The following is an 18,886-nucleotide window of genomic DNA, read 5'->3' as shown; positions in this document are numbered from 1 at the left end:
GACACACACGCAGACGCAGACACACACGCAGACGCACAGAGCACCGCTGCAAGGACAGGGCCGCAGTCACTGACACACGCAGACGCAGACACACACGCAGATGCACACGCAGACGCACAGAACACCGCTGCAAGGACACAAAGACAGGGCCGCAGTCACTGACACACGCAGACACACACGCAGACACACACGCAGACGCACACGCAGACGCACACACACAGCGAGTGTAGCAGATCTCGGCCGAGCAGAGAGCACTGTGGGAAACAGAGTCAGAGCCTTTAAAGCCTCTCGGACCCGTCGGCTCTGGACACATTTGCTTCCATCTTTTAAAGACGCGACGCGTTGCTGGTCTCAGCATCACTTCACTGGTGTCACGGCGTGCAGCACATACCTATGTCAGCTCTCTGCGCCGGCTCCAGCTGATGATGCACACACAGCGATGGTGTATGACCCGCACACGGAGCGTCCAGAGAGCGCTCCTCGCGTGGTTTCACTCAAAACCATGGAACAGGATTACACGCAAATTGATTAATGGCAAAACGCTTACAGCGTTTCCAGCAGAGAGAAACCAAACGCACACGTGGTCCATTAACTGCACATTTATAATTCAGTGCTTCATTGTTGCCTCTCAGCAAACACACAACACAGTCGTAAACACACACACACACACACACTGGTTATGAAACAGCTGTTGAGTCGAGGGCTCTGCATGTATCTGAGCCGTGACAGGACGGCTTACATAAATATTTGATCATATCTGGATTGCTCTCAGTCTGAAAATATATAATCCGTCTTGTTAGGCTCAGTCGCCACGAGGATGGAGTGAGAGAGGAGGAGGAGGAGGAGGAGGAGGAGGAGGAGGAGGGGAGCGACAGGGGAGGAGGGATCAGGGAAGAAAGACTTGTCAACTGTCACAGGTGGATGAAAAGCCTCCAGCACAGACGCATGAATCCATCTCCACAGATAAAGCACCGCCAGCGTTCAGCATCAACTACAACTCCCATGAGGCCGCTGTGTTTATCTCACGTTGTCGTGTCAGGTCACGGTCACAAAAACAGCAATAACCAGCTGATCCTGCTCGCCTACGGACACAGGACAGAACCACAGGCAGCTCCTGGTTCTGATGCACTAAGAACCAACGCAATGTAGCAGCCAGAAAACGAGGAAGCAGCGGATTGAGATCAGATCAAACGTGGAAGGAGAAGAATTCAGAACCTGATTCCTTTTGTTCATGCCACAAATGTTCAGACTTGTTGGAAAAACAAGCGAGTTTCAGGCGAAGAGTCTGATCTGCTGGTAAAACGTGGGTCCAGGTGGAAACACACGGTCTGAGGAACCGGGTCCAAACCCGTCCACACGTTCACAACGTTCCACACGTTCTACAGGTTCACAACGTTTCACACATTCACAACGTTCCACACGTTCTACAGGTTCACAACGTTCCACACGTTCACAACCTTCTACACGTTCACAATCTTCTACACGTTCACAACGTTCCACACGTTCTACAGGTTCACAACGTTCCACATGTTCACAACCTTCTACACGTTCCACATGTTCACAACGTTCCACACGTTCCGCACGTTCGCAATGTTCTACACGTTCACAACGTTCCACACGTTCACAATGTTCCACACGTTCCACACGTTCACAACCTTCTACACCTTCACAACCTTCTACACGTTCACAACGTTCCACACGTTCACAACGTTCCACACGTTCACAAAATTCTAAACGTTCCACATATTCACAATGTTCCACACGTTCCACACGTTCACAACCTTCTAAACGTTCCACATATTCACAATGTTCCACACGTTCTACACGTTCTACACGTTCACGACGTTCTACACAGGAAGTGCTGGTAAGCAGTCAGAGCAGCTCAGCGCAGGTTCGGATGTGGACTCAGGATCACGGTCCAACCAGCAGGAAGCAGTCCCTGCATGTTCTGGAGTCGACCGGCAGCAGGTCCTGAAGCAAAGATGTGATCACGCAAAAGCTTCACAGCGTGGGCCTCGGTCACGATGCACCACAAACAGGAAGCCTGTAGTTTTGCATCTGGCTTCCACTCGTTCTTAGTCGGCTCGTTTTATGAATCATGTAGAAAAGTGTAACACAAATAAGACACGTCCACTTCACCTTCACCTTCTCACACACACACACACACACACACACACACACACACACACACACACACACACACACACACACACACACACACACACACACACTCTCAACCGGCCGAGCAGAAAAAGTGCATGAGACGTTCTTTCCACAGCAAAGCACTGTGGGAAACGTGCACGGCCCACGACGAGGCGCCCATGAGCAAAATCCTGAGGCTCCAGAGATAAGAACAACCTTCCACCCAGTTCTGTTCCACACACACAAACACATCAGACGCTTTTCCTCCTGTTTCAGTCGTCAGACGTGCCGTTGTTTCCCTGAACCAACGTCCACATGTGACTATGGAGCATCACGTCAATAAGGCTTCACTCGACTGACGTGAAGACACGAATGAAACAGCTTCAGCCTGAGCCACAGGGAAGCTGAGAGTTACACAAGCACTAGGCAACACACACACACATATAAACAAACACACACACACACACACACACATATAAACAAACACACACACACACACACACACATATAAACAAACACACACACACACATATAAACAAACACACACACACGTACGTGCGTGCGTGTGTGTGTGTCCGTCCCCGTCTGGACTTCCCTTGTGTTTTCCACAGATTGTGTTAAGCCTCTTAGTTCCAGCGAAGGGAAAACGTAACACAGCTGCACTTCAGGGAATGAAGTGCGTTTAGTGTTTGTGCGCTTCCTTTGGTCTGGTTGTATCTGTGAGCAGAGGACTAAGCGCGCTCAGCTGATGCCTGAGCTGCACATCCGTCCCATCGGTCCTGAGTGAACGGCTGCAGGTTCAACGTCTTCCTCAGATTGTGGCCGCTGTGCAGCTGTTGTGTAACTCATGTCCACATACCTTCAGTGGAACCCTCTCCCATCACTCCACACCCTCTGTGTGTGTGTGTGTGTGTGTGTGTGTGTGTGTGTGTGTGGGGGGGGGGGGGTCTCAGGCCATGGTCGCACACAAACACACTGGACTCGCTCATTACCAGGCGTCTTCCCACTCCACACACACTCCACACACACTCCACACACAATTCACACACATTTCACACACACTTCACACACACTCCACACACACTTCCCAGCAGGACGGAGGACGAGGGAGCGCGAGCCCTGGACTTCACCCTCATTAAAGCTGTGCAGGTTCAGCTGCTGATGCTGCGTCTTAAAGGTCACCATAAACGTGGAAACAGTGGAAAACAGCAGCCAAAGGACCTCAAACTCACCGCTTCCCCAAACTCCTGTTCATTAAAGCTAACGAGTCGAACACAAAGGTTGTTCCTGACTCCGTTCCCGCCGTGACCCAATGCTAAAACAGAGGTGCGGTTTCAGGTTCAACCGGACACGAGGCTGGACGGCGTCTCTGCCGCAGGAAGCCCACATTTCCTGAACTTCTCTAAAATAACGGCTACAGGAGCTGCATTTTGCCTCTAGAGCATTAAATCAGGCAGCTCCGTCCACGGTCGGGTCTCTCCCTCCTCCAGTCCAGACTTTTCCCCCAAAGCGTCCGGGTTACGAGGTGTCATCTAACACAGCGTCAGCTGCCAATCACAGTGGCTGAGGTTGCCTTGGCAACCGGACAGAACGCACGGGACCAGAGGCGTTAATGGGACCAGTAGCAGTGATGTTCTGGCTTGAAGCCCGGATCGGAACCGATGTTCGGTCTGAACGGCCTCTGATGCTGGATGTTTGGAGGACAGACTCTTGGAACAATTACTGCACAAATTGCTCCTAAAAAAAGGAAGTTCAACAGCAGATGCAACAACACACTTAATTCATTTCATTCACGGCACTGTCGCGATGCAATGGATCCATTTTCAGCTGCACAGAGACAAACTAAATTTGTTGGTGAACACAAATTTGTGTGTCCACATTTGACTATAGCCAAAGATGCTGCCGCTGCTTTGAGAAGCAGTCACAGGCTGTTTCCTCCAGACTACAGAACGTTGTTGCATTTACTATTTACTTTAGGCCTGGATGTTGGTGGGATGAGCTCCACTCAGCTTATGCTAAGCTAACAGCTAACCTGCTGTCTTCTACATCCCATCAGATCAGCTGATTAGGAGGCATTTTCACTGATTCAGAAACAAAGGCCAAAGAGAACGGAGCCTTCAGGTCCCTGATCTGTGCTGGTGTGAAGTAAAGTCAGGCTCTCATCATCTAAAATGAAGAAACCTTCTACTTTCAGGCAGAAGCGTATTTTCAGTCCCTGTTTATCAAATGATGCTTTGAAAGATCACATCAGAAGCTCTTCAGCGCGTTCTGCTGAGAAACGCTTCCCCTGAGCCGACAGGCAGAGCCGCTGCCAGTTTGCCGGCTCTGTGTTAGTGAGCCAGCCAGCGGTTCGTTAACTAATTAGTGAGCTCGTTTATCTCATTAGGCTCTGATTGATCTGCCAGCTGATGGACTGGCAACCGAGCGCCCAGTGTGTGTCTGCCGTACGTCAGACGGAGCAGGCTGATCGATATGAACAACACAGGGAAGAGTTTAACTGTTACGCAACCTCATTATGTGGCAGCGAGCGGCTGCTCGGAGGGGGAGGAGGGGGGGGAGGGGGAGGGATTCCAGAGTTCCACCAGTGTCGCCAGAAGGGCAGCTTTATGGACATTGTCGACCGTCTCAGACTCATTTGCACCACTGTTCCGTTCTCTAGCTGCTGCTTCCAGTTCATTTCTTTTTATTTTCTGAGTTTTTCTCAGACTCCCTCAGACTTTTCTCCCAGAAAGTAAAAGAAGGAAAAACTAAGTCATGTGAGCTGCTGGGAAGCGGACGAGTCACCCTCCGCTTCCCGACAAGCAAATCAAAACATGTTGTTTACCACCAGAACGCGCCTTCGGAAACCAGGAGCTCAGAAAACTGAAAGCGTGCTGGGAACAGCTTCATTAAGACGCTGTGGGAACGTTTTTTCCGCCAGTTATTTCCCAGAGGAGGAATTCCACATGTTCACACCTGGTTTAACCTGTTCCCAGTTCAACCACAGCTCTGAGGGGACAGGACGGAGCCAGGACTGGCCCCCCAGCGGTGAACTACACAGACAGACTCCAGCACCTCAAGCCCCAGGACGAGAACTGAAGACGGGACTCTGCTCATTGTTCTGCTCTCGTGTCACACACATTTCCACCCTGACTGCTGTATTTTAATCCAACCGGTCGAGGCAGACGATCGTTGAGTTTCTGTCTTTTTTTAGTAAAAAAATGAAATAACAATATTTAGTATAAAAAACACAGGATCAATAAACACTGATTAAAACAACAAACCGATCAAATCTACAGTAAATTCTCTGCTTTAGTCTTAAACAAACACACACGATGTCAGTTTGCGCGAGTGAACCTGGTCACAGACGTGTCGTTTCCCACAGGACCTGGCGGCATTTGAAACGACATCCAGGCTTTTTTTTCTCCGAGAGAAAAACAAAGCTAAAAAGGGGTCAAAGAGCCGTTGCGTCGCGTTCACTCATGACAGCGTGTCCCACTCCGCCTGCGTGGAAACGTTGCGTAACGGCTCCAAGGGGAGGTTTCCAAACCTGACAAAACAAGCGTGTCACCGGGGTCGAGTCGCCCGTGTGGGCCGCGACCGGGGCAGGAGGCGATCAGGCATCAGCGCAGCTGCCCGCGTGCCTTTCAGCAGCGTTTAACCTCCCATTGATCAGCAGCAGCGCTTCAAGCGTCGCATTAGCAGTGCCGGGATGCTCGATCAGCGCTTTGATTCACCTTTAGCTTCCCCTGTGACGCAACAGCTAAGCGAGGGCACGGCGAGGCCAAGCTCTGCACACAAACACCTCACACTCCCTGCGCTGCCACTGCACCATTCAGCATCAAATATGCATCAAATTATATAAGAGAGCCTCTTATGTAAGACGCTCCATCCCCTTCTCCACCCCAGTGTGCTTGTGTGCGTGCATGTGTGTTTTCATGCTGAGGTCTATGGCTAATGAGGCCATCTTTGCAGGGGAAAACGCAAAACAGAGGAGGAGGAGGAGGGGGAGGAGGAGGGGAGGCTAAATATAACTCCTGTGGCCCTGAGCAGCATCCAGGAAACAGGAGGAGAGCAACAAAGGAATGGCCAACGTTTCCTTTCATGTCACCTACCAACACTCTAATGACTCATAAATGAGCAAACAAACTGCTTTTACCTGTTTCTGCATTCAAACATCTACATTTCATCTTTTTTGGCCCAGGCAGAAGCATCGGAGCTCATCAAAGCTGCAGACTAAAAATAAAATAAAAACGGGGGCTCAGCGGGACTCCATGACGATTCTAATGCACTGCGTTGTGCGATCTCCACAATAAACACAGTTCATGAGCTCGGAGCAGACAAGGTCCTAATAATGTGGTCAGCGAGTTTATCTGCAAACTACAAAAAAGATGTTTTCTTCATAAACAGACTTTATGGTATAAACATGGAAACGTCCACTTAAGATCTATTCTGAGTGGTTTTGTGTGACAACAACCACAACAACAACAAAAGCAAGGAGTCAGTTGTTCAACCTACACACAGCCTAAAAAAGCAGCATCCCCCTGTGGACAGAAGTGTAACACATAGAGCAGCACAGCCGCCTCCGTCTCTCAGCGCTGGAATCCAGAGCTCCACCACAAAACCAACGGGAAACCTTTAACGGCTGAGGTCGGCCTGAGGCAGAGATGGAGATAAATTACAGTGTTTGCTCTGGTGAGGAGAGTGAAAACCAAGTGGGAGTGTGAGTGGGTTCATGTTCAGCGCGTCTACCTCTGCGTCCGCGGCACCGAGCAGACACGACCTGCACCTGAAGCTTCAGGTCGATTCTGCCGGCGACGGACGGCCGCCCTGAGCCTGAGTGGCCTGTGCCGTCACATGACGTCACCTGCTCCGTGTCTTCACATGATGTCACCTGCTCCGTGCCGTCACATGACGTCACCTGCTCCGTGCCGTCACATGACGTCACCTGCTCTGTGCTGCTCTTCTTCTGTCGTCGGGGCCGTGTGAGGGTTCATTTGTGAATATTAGATTAAAGAAGAAAAACCTCGCCGCTGCAGCAGAGTTCAAATTACAACTTTTAAGCCCCTCATTACAGATCATTTACATTTGTGTCTGTTTTACTAATTATTTCCACACTGTCCACAGAAGTGCAAGCACCTAAAAACGCAGAGCGAAGACTCAAAGAGCTGAACTTTCATGTTTTCAGTCATAATTCTCCATATTATGTATTTTTGTCTGCATGTATTTTGCGCTTGTATCTGACCCTCAGCTGAACGTCTGTGTGCGTCGCAGCGAAGGATGCGACAGAGGAAGGAGCAGAATTCAACTCACTGATGACATTAAAGCAACCTGACGAGAAAACACACGCGGAGGCGTCCGACAGCTGCGTCTGATCCTCGCGTGCAGTTTAAGTTAACAGAGAGGTGCAATATTACGAGCTGTCAGACAAATCCTTTCACTGACACCATTAGTGCATCGTTGTGTCACAGCGTGGAAACACACGGTGGTGCAGGTGCTTCACAACAAACCTGGAGTCTCATCACTTAAAAGACGCTAACTGAAGAGACAGAGGCAGAGAGAGACCATGTCGCTGACAGCTGACGGGAAAAAGGCGGATCTGTTTTGAATTTTAGTTTGGCGCATGAGGATGAAAGAAGGAACGGATGAGAGGAATGAGGCAGACGACGGGTGAGGGAAGAAACCATAGGAGAGGCAGTGAAGAAGGCAGAGGAGAGAAGTGAAGGAGGGAGGGAGAGAATGAACGAGGGAGAAGAAAAAAAGAAGCTGGAGAGGAGGAAGAAAAGGAGAGAAAAGCTGACAGGTCAAAAAACAAGAAACTAAACAAAAGACAATGGGATAAAATATAAGAATAGAGAATAGAAAAGAAAGATGGAAAAATGAGAATAAAGGTGAAACAGGAGAGAAGAGGGAGATTATATTCAGATAGACTGAGCTTTGAAGAGGACAGGAGGAGAGAGGATCAGCAGGGATGGAGGGATGGAGGAGGAGCGCATTCAGACACGGAGCGTTTGAGGGGAAAGTTTAAGACGCGGGGGATGCGTTCAGGGGATTTCGGTTATTTCACCGCTGGTATCACATCCATCGACACGCAGGCTAATGTCTTCTGTCACAAAGGGGAAAACCTCACGTCTTCAAGCGTGAGCTGGTTTCTAGCTGAAGCTCTTCCATCTGGACGCGGGGCTGTTTGTAACGGAGACAGAAGTGTGATCCAGGGGCTTATGGCGAAGTGGAGCTCTGCGATGCGTTAGCGGTAACTGACTGTGACAAGTTCACATGAAATGATAGTCAGATAGAAAACCGAGTGAGGCCGCGGAGGAAAAGCAGGAGAAAACAAAAACACCGCCATGATAATGAGAGTATCAGGGTTAAACACACGCACGCACGCACACACACAAATGCACACACACACACACACGTTCAAACCCCAGTAAAGGTTCTGCATCGTTCCTTTACTCCCTGTCATCACTCACACACAGTGCTGTTAAACATGCTTTGCTTTTCAGCCATGCTTTTAAACCTCATCCACCTTTAATGTGCACACACTTCTCCACACTTAAACACTAATGACTGCTCAGATCCAGACAAAAATCCACCAGCTGGGATGTGATGTGTCCAGGTTGCGCGAAATTCACTTTGAAGCGCTAATTCTTAGCGCGCTAGACTGTTCCCAAAGCTAGCTGTCGTTAGCATGGGCTAATCCCCCCCACGGTGACGGACAGGAGGTGCGAGCTGTTAGCCAGCTGTGCTAGCTTTTAAGCCCTAATACCCTGAGAGTGAGTGAGCTGGGTCGGAGCTAATCGGTCTTAACGCCATGAAAACGGAGTCAGCTCCGGAGACGGCTACTAGCTGCGGCGGTGGTGGATAATCCCAGAGCCTACAGGAACAGGCGCAATCCCCAGTTTTCCCAAATATGTCAGTTTTAGAGGGTGCAGCATGAGATTAAGATTAGAGGAGGAGAAAAACGAAGGCGAGGAGACGACACGTCCAGGGGACGCGGCGGCGAGGTGAGGGCTAGTGGAGGAAACGAAGACGAGGAGGCATCCTGTTGAAACACACCACAGGCTCAGAATGACCGGCTTCCCACACAGCCACAGGAAGTGATGTCATGCTGGAGTGGGCACAGAAATACCTTGGTTGCTCTTATCCTAAGTGCATGTGTGCGTCTGTAGCAGCGCTTCAGACTCAAGCACCTGCTGCTCCCTTTCTCTGCCTCAGCCCAGAAAATCACAGCCTTCAGCCAGTCCCCCCTTCCTCCTCTTCCTCTGCTCCTCCTCCTTCCGTCCATCACATGTTTCAAGCTTCGAGTGCCAGGGTTCTGACACAGACCACAAGCTCCCGCTCGCTCGCTCGCTCGCCTCCTGTCTCTATCTCTCTCGCTGTGTTTTTGGGCAGGAAGCCACCGAGTGGCACAGCAGAGGAGAGCCACCTGTTCCTCCCTGGCAGAGGAGATCATGGACGGGGGAGGGATGGAGGGGGTGGGGGGTGACAGCAGGGGCTGAGTTGGGTGAGGAAGGATGTACAGGTAGCGGCAGAAATGTAAAACACAACAAAGATAGGGAAAGAGAAAACTGTCAAAGAAGAGAAAGAGCGATGGATGAAGAGAATGAGAGGAGGGAGATCTCCAGTTCTTAAAGCAAGGAGCTGAGGGGAAGGAACAGAGGAACCCACATTCATGACAGCGAAAAGAACAGATGAAGAGACAAAAGAGGAGCAGGCGGCTGGAAGAAAGGCAAAGGTGGGAGGGAGAGAATCATGACGCGAGGAGGAGAAGGATGGGGACGATCCCTCCTCCGCCCTCGTGACCTTCTCCCCCCACTCATCACTCTCTCACCCCCACCTTCTGTTCTGTCAGAGTGACGGCCTTCGCAGTACCTGAAGTTTGATTTGCTACTTCTTTTACTTCACACCAAGCGGTCGATCAAGTGCGCGTCCAGCCTGAGGAGGTCCCTGTTGCCTCATTCTGGGTTCTTATAACCTGAGGCGCGAGCCCTAAATTACTACTTAATGCAATTGTTGTTCAAAATACAGATGACCTACACTGTGCTCTGTACCTGAATGCAGCACACCCTCAGTGTGGGGCGTTTGAGGACTGTACGGAACCTGTGACTATAGACTTGCACTTGTAGTTTGGCTCAAGCTTCTGCAAGCTGGTGTTAGAGCGAGTTAACATTGTGTCTGCAAGGACGCTCCTGCAGAGCAAAGGAGAACACACACACACACACACGCACACGCACGCACACACGCACACACACACGCATACACACACACACACACACACACACACACACACACACACACACACACACACACACACACACACACACACACACACACACACACACACACACACACACACACACACACACACACACACACACACACATTACAGGAAATGTGCAGCCTGCAAAGCAACAAACCCTTTATTTGCATGAGGAATGATGCGGAAGTGAAACCAAAGCTACTTATTGTGTCGCACTGCTCACACGCACATACACACACGCACACACGCACGCACACATGCACTGCTTTCCATGCGATTTGCATTAACAAACACAGTGGCCGCTGGACTTCTGGGTACCTGCAGGAAATGGGAACCAAACTAACTGCTGCCATCTCTGCAGTGGCCATATCCCATAATGCTATTCAAATTCCGCCGCTCGGTTATCACACACATGAACACACACGCAATTTGAGGAGGAGCAGCTCAGCCAAAGGCCATTCATCCTAACGCATCATCATCTTTGCCTGTGCGTGTCTCCATGTGATGTTGTCAAGGGCAAAGCTTGCATCCGCCATGGTCGCCACGGCAACAGAACATACACCTCCTCTTCCTCCTCACCTCCTGCTTCCTTGTTCACTTTTTTTAGACCGTGCGATTGCAGGGGAATGAGTGTGTGAGTGTGTGTGTGTGAGTGTGTGTGTTTGCGCGTTTCAGTCCCTTCCTGGACCTTCAGGCCCATCACTGCTTTTACCTTCTCTGTGTACTTTTTAATGAACCCACTCTGGTTACCATGGCACCCGCATCCACTTAGTTTTCCATTCCCCCCTCCTGCTTTCCTTTTGTGTTATTTCACTCCAATGATTAGTCTTTCTGCTATTTACCCTGATTCATTTACTCAGCTTTTATGACTTGTTGCTGCTCATCTGTTCATTTTTCCTGTCATGTGCTTGTTTAGAGGCTCTTGATTTTTCGGATTCTCATCCCTTTGTCTCTAAATAGCGCGATGAGCAGTTGGAGAAGCGTAATGCACAAAGCCCATCTGACGCGACAGCCTTCGTATTCTCAAGCTCTCAGCACAGTTGATGGGAAACGATGAACCAGCGCGTTGGACGTGGCTCCTGTTGAGCGTTTGGTAAAAGGAGACATTTCAGACGGAGCGACGTCTGCAGTTGTCTTATTGCTCATGCTGACAGTGTGCAGTGTGCAGGACGGTTACAAGCACTTAGGGAATCATAACCATGTTTTCCCAGAAGCTATTTTTACGTGCACTAATGCCCACATGGACGGAAGAAGTGAGTCGGAAAGAACCAGAGGGCAACATCCACAGACGTCGGCAGCTCAGGTCTCATCCACACAAACTTATTTACACGTCCTTCACAGCTTTGACTTCCTGACAGCTGAGCACATTTAACATCCACATGTTGTCTCTCAGTCTGTCTGCCATCTTACCACAACCCACCGAACACACGCGCACACACACACACACACACACACACACACACACACACAGTGCACTGTCTGGAGCCCTAACGCACATCCTGCACACACACACAAACTGCTGTGTGTGTGTGTGTGTGTGTGTGTGTGTGTGTGTGTGTGTGTGTGTGTGTGTGTGTGTGTGTGTGTTTTCAAAGATGACACCATGAAGTTTAAAGTTTAAAGGCCCACACACACTTGTCCTTTGAGGCGCAGATAGTGATCACTGCTTTACATGATCTATTTCAGTGCCTGAACACACACACACACACACACACAAACACACACACACACACAGTCGTGGGCGAGAACAGAGAAGAGGGAATCATGTGAGAATGAGGGAGCGATAGAGGAAGACAGAGGGTGTTTGGATGACATCTCTCACTTGATACAAAGCCGACTGTTACACAGGAAGAGGAAGTGCCACCACACACACACACACACACACACACACACACACACACACACACACACAGGTACGACTACTGCAGCACATTCAAACACTCAGAAATGACCTAATCTCCAGACAAAGCTAAATGCTCGGCTCCGTTCAGACAGAGCGACCACCTCCGAACCAACGGCTCCAGCTACAGTCAGACATTCACACTCATCTTCGAGCTGATACTGAGAAATCATCATCAGTGGTTTCAGTCTCTGCTGAGTCCATCAGTGACGTGCCGCTGCTTCCACTTCCCTCTTTTCTAATGTTACCTTGTTTACTGATGCCGCGTCTGTTCCTCATCTGTGACCTCCTGACCTTCAGTCCCTTCGTCCTTTTACTATTAATAACATGCGCAGAAAACGAAGCTTTTTGTCGCTGGGGTCTCACTGGACACATGAAAACCTGGCAGCGCGTCTGGAGCACGCAGCTCCTGGATCAGCGCTCCGACGTCTGCTGTTTGCTCTCAGAATTAGCTGCTTCTCTGAAACTCTTCCCCTGGTGCGAAAGCCAGAGCATGTGATGATAACAGCCTCGCAGAACATCGCGGAACATTTAGATGGCAGCGGGATCATTACTTTGAGCTTTTTCATTTACACTCTCAGCCGAGGTCACACCTCCGGTAACGAAGCTGGACGGTTGCCCCAGCAACCAGCCAGGAAGGAAAAAGGAAAACAGTGAGAGTAATTCTGGCCCCGTACCTTCTGCTTCTCTGTGTGAGCCTCACGACAAAAGGAGAAACCATTTTAAGTCCTAATGACGCTTAATTCTTTAAATAACCTCATTTTCCACCATTTCCTCTTTTTGGGTGCCTTCAATTATCACTGGGAATTTAAGTATTTACAGTAACTCCTAGTACTGAGAGCTCTAACCACCACACTCGTTCAGCAGAACCTACCTGCTGCCGTTTCTCCTGCGGTCCAGTTCGGCATGTGATCAGATGTTCACGGCCCCTGGAGCATGAAGAGAGAGAGAGAGGATGGCTTTAAAATCCTACGGTGAGTAAACACACCTCCAGAAACTAAGAACACAACAGGGTGCAGGTTTAATCCTACGAGGCATTTAGGGACACTACAGACTGTAGGACAAACATGTGGGGTGAGCCATTCAACATAGAAAGCTGAGCCTTTCAGTGTGTGTGTGTGTGTGTGTGTGTGTGTGTGTGTGTGTGTGTGTGTGTGTGTGTGTGTGTGTGTGTGTCACATCCATCACCCTCAGCATCACCCTGCTAGAAGCCACTCATGCTGCTGAGTTGGACAGAGCCTGGATCCAAAAGAGTCAGGCTCATTATTATGGCAGCAGGTTCAAAGGTCACGAGATCACGAGGCCGAGTCAGCATATAAATAAATTAAATAAAAATAATGTTTCAGTAAAAGAAAACACAGCCGCTGTTTTTGTGACCTGCTGATCCTGAGCTTTTTAATCATCAGAGACTAAAAACTCGTCTTCGCTCCAGCGAAGCCTCTGTTGTTTTTTTTAGCCGATTCTGCGCGTTTGACACCGACGTTACAAACGGATGCTTCAGCGTTTCAGATCGCTCGTGTCACTCGTTTGTCGTCTCTATTTTCACTTTCCTCTCGTCACTTTTTTCTCCGGGCTGCTGTTTTTTTAAAGCTCGGTGGGGTTTCTGTTCTGTCTCACCTGCCGAGAGAGTTCTTCTCATCCTGGTTTATTGTTTGAAGTCTGTTTGTCTTTGTCTGCTTATGCAAATGGCTCAACCTGAACCTCCAGCAGAAACGGTCCCGGTTCCCCTTCACTACGGTCCAGTGAGTTAACAGGGCATTAGGAACCGTGCTCAGTCCAGCTCCTCCCCCGTCTCATTCTGGATCCTTACGTTCTCCAGAGAACGCGGCCGCGGAAGCTGACATTCAGCACGAGGGAAGCGTAAAAGTGAGTTTCACACCTCAGTCAAATCTGAAGGTCTGGTCTTATCGCTGCAACGCTGCCGGGTTCTGGTTTCAGGTCTGTGGGTGCAGAATGTGCATCTTCCCCACAATGACTGTTCAGCGTCGGCACAAAATAGCGGCAGAAAATTCAGAACCTCCGAGAGTCAGTGATCGCTCAGTGTGATGATGAGGTTGAAGGTCAGGAAACTCAGCGAGACGTCATCATCAGACTGCTGTGGGAGGGAACCATGCACAGGTTCCCTGACTGGCCTACCCTTACCCACAATGCACTGCAGAAGCAGAGCCCAAAACATTGTATCTTGGACTTTATTGTGGCTCAGGTGACTCTACTGAACGACAGGGATCCACTGGGATCCTCTGATGACAAAACACTGATTTAGCGCCACTGTCTGATGCATAAACGTACGAAGTGAGACTAATTCCAGCTGTTATGAACCTAGTTTAGGTTCCGCTTTTGTCTCGTCGGACCCTGATTAGGCGTTAGTGTCCGTTCTCCTAAGGAGTAGGAATGGGCCATATGGTCGAGTGGACCGGGCCGGAGCAGAGCCACAGCTCAGGACCAGCTCCTCCTCTTCCTCCTCCTTCTCCTCCTCTTCCTCCTGCCGCCGCTTCTCCAGCGTCTGCTGACACTTTGCCCTCGTTTCCTGCAGCTGCACCGTCTCACACACAGAGGAGCACTTCACCACGAGCAGCCAGTGGAGCCACTCATTAGTCTGGGTGTGTTTAATTATTCAGCCGGCGCTGTCAGGACCTCCGTCACCGGAGCGCTCTCAGGTTCCCCTGCAGCGCTCAGGTGTTCACACACAACAGTGTGGGATGTGCTGGGCGTGAGCAGAGCCTTGAGGAGGAAGCCTGCAGCGTCATTAGGCTCCGAGGCGCTGCTGCAGCTGCACCGTGCGCCGTGTACCAGGCCCAAAGCCCGGATCAGGTCCGGAAGGTTGGAGCTGCGCCTGCTCCAGCCATCAGCTGTGTTACTGTGCAACACTGAGCCTCACATCACTCCGTTCCCCAGATATGGCGCCACGTTGTTCTGCGAACCCAAACGTCCACATGAGCGAGAAGCTGCAGAGGACGCACGATCACGGCCAAGTGGGAGGACGGGCATGTGTGGCTCCTGGAGCAGAGCTGGTACTGGTGCTGGAGCAGAGCAGCGCTGGTGCTGGTACTGGAGCAGAGCTGGTACTGGTGCTGGAGCAGAGCTGGTACTGGTGCTGGTACTGGAGCAGAGCTGGTACTGGTACTGGAGCAGAGCTGGTACTGGTGCTGGTACTGGAGCAGAGCTGGTACTGGTGCTGGTGCTGGAGCAGAGCTGGTACTGGTGCTGGTACTGGAGCAGAGCTGGTACTGGTGCTGGAGCAGAGATGGTACTGGAGCAGAGTTGGTACTGGTGCTGGAGCAGAGCAGAGCTGGTACTGGTACTGGAGCAGAGCAGCGCTGGTGCTGGTACTGGAGCAGAGCTGGAGTTTACTGTGGTCTCCATGACGACGGGGTTCAGCTCCGCAGCCGTTGGTGAAGGGCCGATGCGTCCACGGGTTTAGAGGGAAACGTGTCACTTTAGGCTGAAAGTCACCGGAACCGCGGTGGGCGCAGCAGGTTGGGCCCAGAGCCGGCGGCTGAGCCGTTTCCATGACAACAATGCCAACTCCATCCACCGGCACAGACGAAGCTAAGCTAACGAAGCGCAGACTTCCCCAGTTTAAACCAGTGTGATTTCACCCCCAGACTGGTTCTGTCAGATGTGTGTGACGCCAGAGTAACACATCCATCAAATGCTGCAACGTACCGGCATCTCCTGTGTGTATGTGTGCGTCTGTGTGTGTGTGTGTGCATGTGTGTGTGTGTATGCGTGTGTATGTGTGTGCGTCTGTGTCTGTGTTTGTGTGCGTGCGTGTGTGTGTGTGTGTGTGCGTCTGTGTGTGTGCATGCGTGTGTGTTTGTGTATGCGTGTGTATGTGTGTGTGTGCGTCTGTGTCTGTGTGCGTGTGTGTGTGTGCGTGCGTGCATGCGTCTGTGTGTGTGTGCGTGCGTGCGTGCATGCGTCTGTGTGTGTGTGCGTGTACATGCGTGCGTGCGCCCGCGCCCACTCGCTCCTCCGCGGCGCCCATCTGAGGTGGCAGTGGGACAGATGGTACGTAGGTCGGCCTCACTCAGACGAGCCCGTAGAACCGGACCCGCTCCAGCGTCAGGGTCCGGAGGCCTGAGGACCGAGCGAACCTTCACCAGTGTGGGTTTAAATGTAGCTGCTCTCGCTGCCAGAAGAACTGACATTACGGCTTTGGTTCTGCTTTAGTTACTGAGTTTGTACTCGCTCTCATTGTTTTACGTGTTGTTTTTTATGGTTCCATTCTTTGTTTGGATTCCTTTACACTCGTGTGGCGTCCTCTCCTTCTCTCTGTTTATCCAGTTCCAACATTATCCGTGTTGCAGCAGCTGCGTTGCTCAGCATCTTCAGCTGTTCTGGACATTGACAGTCACTCGCTGTAATGACATCAGCAGGCTTCCACCACCTGTTGCTTATGATGCAGTATGACCTTTGACCTCTGACCTCTGAGGGGACGGGTGGAGGCTCCTGGGAGGAGTGGGAGCTTCCCTACAGATCACGCGATCGTGACTCGCGGCAGAACCGAGGCTGTAAATCTGGTAACGCAGTGAAGAGAGGCAAATGTTTTCTAGTTTAAACCGTGAGCGGCTCCGGCAGAGCGCGAGGCCGCCGCCCGTCGCACGCTCCCCCGCCAGGGCCCCTCTCTAGACGGCAACACGTCATGGAACATTCCCGGAACCAGCCAGCGCACCACCCACAAGCGCTCTCTCTCCCACACACACACACACACACAAACAGAGCAAACGAACGGGGAGCATATGTGATAAAGTCACTCCCTTCTAAGAACGCACCGTGAAACAGCTTCACTCCCGCAGACGCGCCGTCCAACGCCGCTTCTCCCAAATGTACACACACCGACCGACAGGCGACAAAAGGCGCGATATGTGAGGAATCTGCGACAAGGAAACACCGGAGCGCGCGCTAAGGTCACGGCTCGCACTCACCGAGTCCACGCGCCACGCTCCTCACGGGAATCAGCTGAAATCTAGCGAAGCTGCACGAACACGCGCGCGTGCTGGCGGACGTGAAGCGGCGCCGTCACGGCCGCTCGAGCTTCAGCTTCGCGGCTTCCTACCCGAGACGCGTCCCTCCCGCCGCGCCGCGCCGCGCCGCGCCGCGCCGCTCCCGGCCCTGCGGCCGGCGCGGCCGTCCGTGCGGCTCCTGCGAATTCCTCAGGATGTTACGCAACGCGGGTAATCTGCATGCAACGCGCCGCGTGCCCGGGGTATTCCCCCGCATAGCCGTGCCCTTATAAGCTGAACAAAAGTGCCGAGGAAAACATGTCCCCCTGTCCGTCATGGCGCGGAGCCGCTCGCGCAGCTTTCGTTTCTTACCTCCTGTCTGCGCTCCGGCTGCGCGTCTCCGTCTCCGCGCAATGACAACAAGCAACCCGGTGACAGGAGATCCGACTCCGGGCGGCTTGACACCTCGCCGCCTGCCCGTCACGAGCTGTCAGCGGGCGGGCGGTAGAAATCCACACGAGTCGAGGAACGGCGGAGGAAACGGCGGCGCTCCGAGCGAAAGTTGCGCGTAAAAATGGAAGGAATCCTTTCCGACCGGATTTCTGCTGCCGGAGCTCCTCCACTGCAGTCAGCCAGACACCGAATGTGTGCGTCCGACTGTGTTGTGAGTGTGTGCGTGTGCGCGTGCGTGAGTGAGGTTGAAATAAGGAGACACTCGCGCGCGCACACACTCTTACGCACACGGGGGTTATTCCAAGCGCCACTTCCCAGAATAGCAGCATAGAGGAGCGCGAGAGGGAGAGTGAGGGAGCGCGCGCGCGAGAGAGAAAGAGAGAGAGCGAGAGGAAGAGCGTGAGAGAGGGAGAGAGAGAGAGAGAGACCGCGAGAGAAAGAGGGAGAGTGAGGGAGCGCGAGAGAGACAGAGAGCGAGAGGGAGGGCGCGCGCGAACGCGTGTGTTCGCGTTCATGTGTGCGTACGTTCACGAGTGTGACGTCGTCGGATCCCCCAGCGCGCAACCAGGGCAGAGGGAGGGAGGGGAGGAGGAGCAGTGGCCGAGGAGGAGGCTCTGTCTGCCGGCGCAGAGCGAGCAGGATTCCCCGGTCACCTCTGGAGCGACCTGTCTGTCTGAACGTCTCACTCACCCAGACGTCGTTTAGCACGTGATACACGTCATGTGCGCGTGTGTGCGGGGCAGGACATTTTATTGTAAATATCATTTACAGCACCAAAAATAATCATGATACGCTTTCAGGGCAGTTTGAACTACACACACACACACACACACACACACACACACACACACACACACTCCTTCCATCTGTAAAACACATTGAGGAATACAGAGCCTCGTTTATGCAGCTCTTCTGCTAATAAATTCAATCAGGCCTTTTCTTGCTGGACGGGTCCAGAAGCAGCAGCTTCTGTGCTGATGAACTGCATTAGCTTTGAAAGGCAGGACTGGACCTGAGGCGCTGCTGGTCCCATCCTCTGCCAGGCACAGCACCAGAACCGACCCGTCTGCTGCTGGTACTGCTCTGACTTCTGTCACCCACGACACATAACAGGCCTCCGTCCAGACACACAACATTGAGGCTCATTGTGAATATGCAGGATGTGACTCCTGAGTCTGAGCACATTCACTACGTTCAGATGCA

General features: G+C 51.8%; 1 protein-coding gene across 4 annotated transcripts in view; it reads right to left on the bottom strand.

Moving 5' to 3' along the window:
- Positions 1 to 18,052, bottom strand: part of hivep2a (HIVEP zinc finger 2a) — a 53,066-nt gene extending 35,014 nt beyond the window's left edge. For 2 of the 4 annotated variants that reach the window (XM_029140365.3, XM_029140368.3), the window contains exons 1-2: positions 17,603 to 18,052; positions 13,159 to 13,213 (exon numbers count right to left, since the gene is read on the bottom strand). The gene's annotated coding sequence lies outside the window, so the exon portion shown is untranslated. Of the gene's footprint in view, positions 1 to 13,158; positions 13,214 to 17,212; positions 17,416 to 17,602 lie in introns of those variants that run through there. The other 2 variants (XM_029140366.3, XM_055506304.1) reach the window with 1 other exon arrangement.
- Between the last annotated feature and the right edge of the window lie 834 nt (positions 18,053 to 18,886).

The sequence above is a fragment of the Betta splendens genome, chromosome 24 (genome assembly GCF_900634795.4).
Source record: "Betta splendens chromosome 24, fBetSpl5.4, whole genome shotgun sequence".
NCBI classification, from domain to species: domain Eukaryota; kingdom Metazoa; phylum Chordata; class Actinopteri; order Anabantiformes; family Osphronemidae; genus Betta; species Betta splendens.
This window is presented reverse-complemented; position numbering and strand designations above follow the sequence as displayed.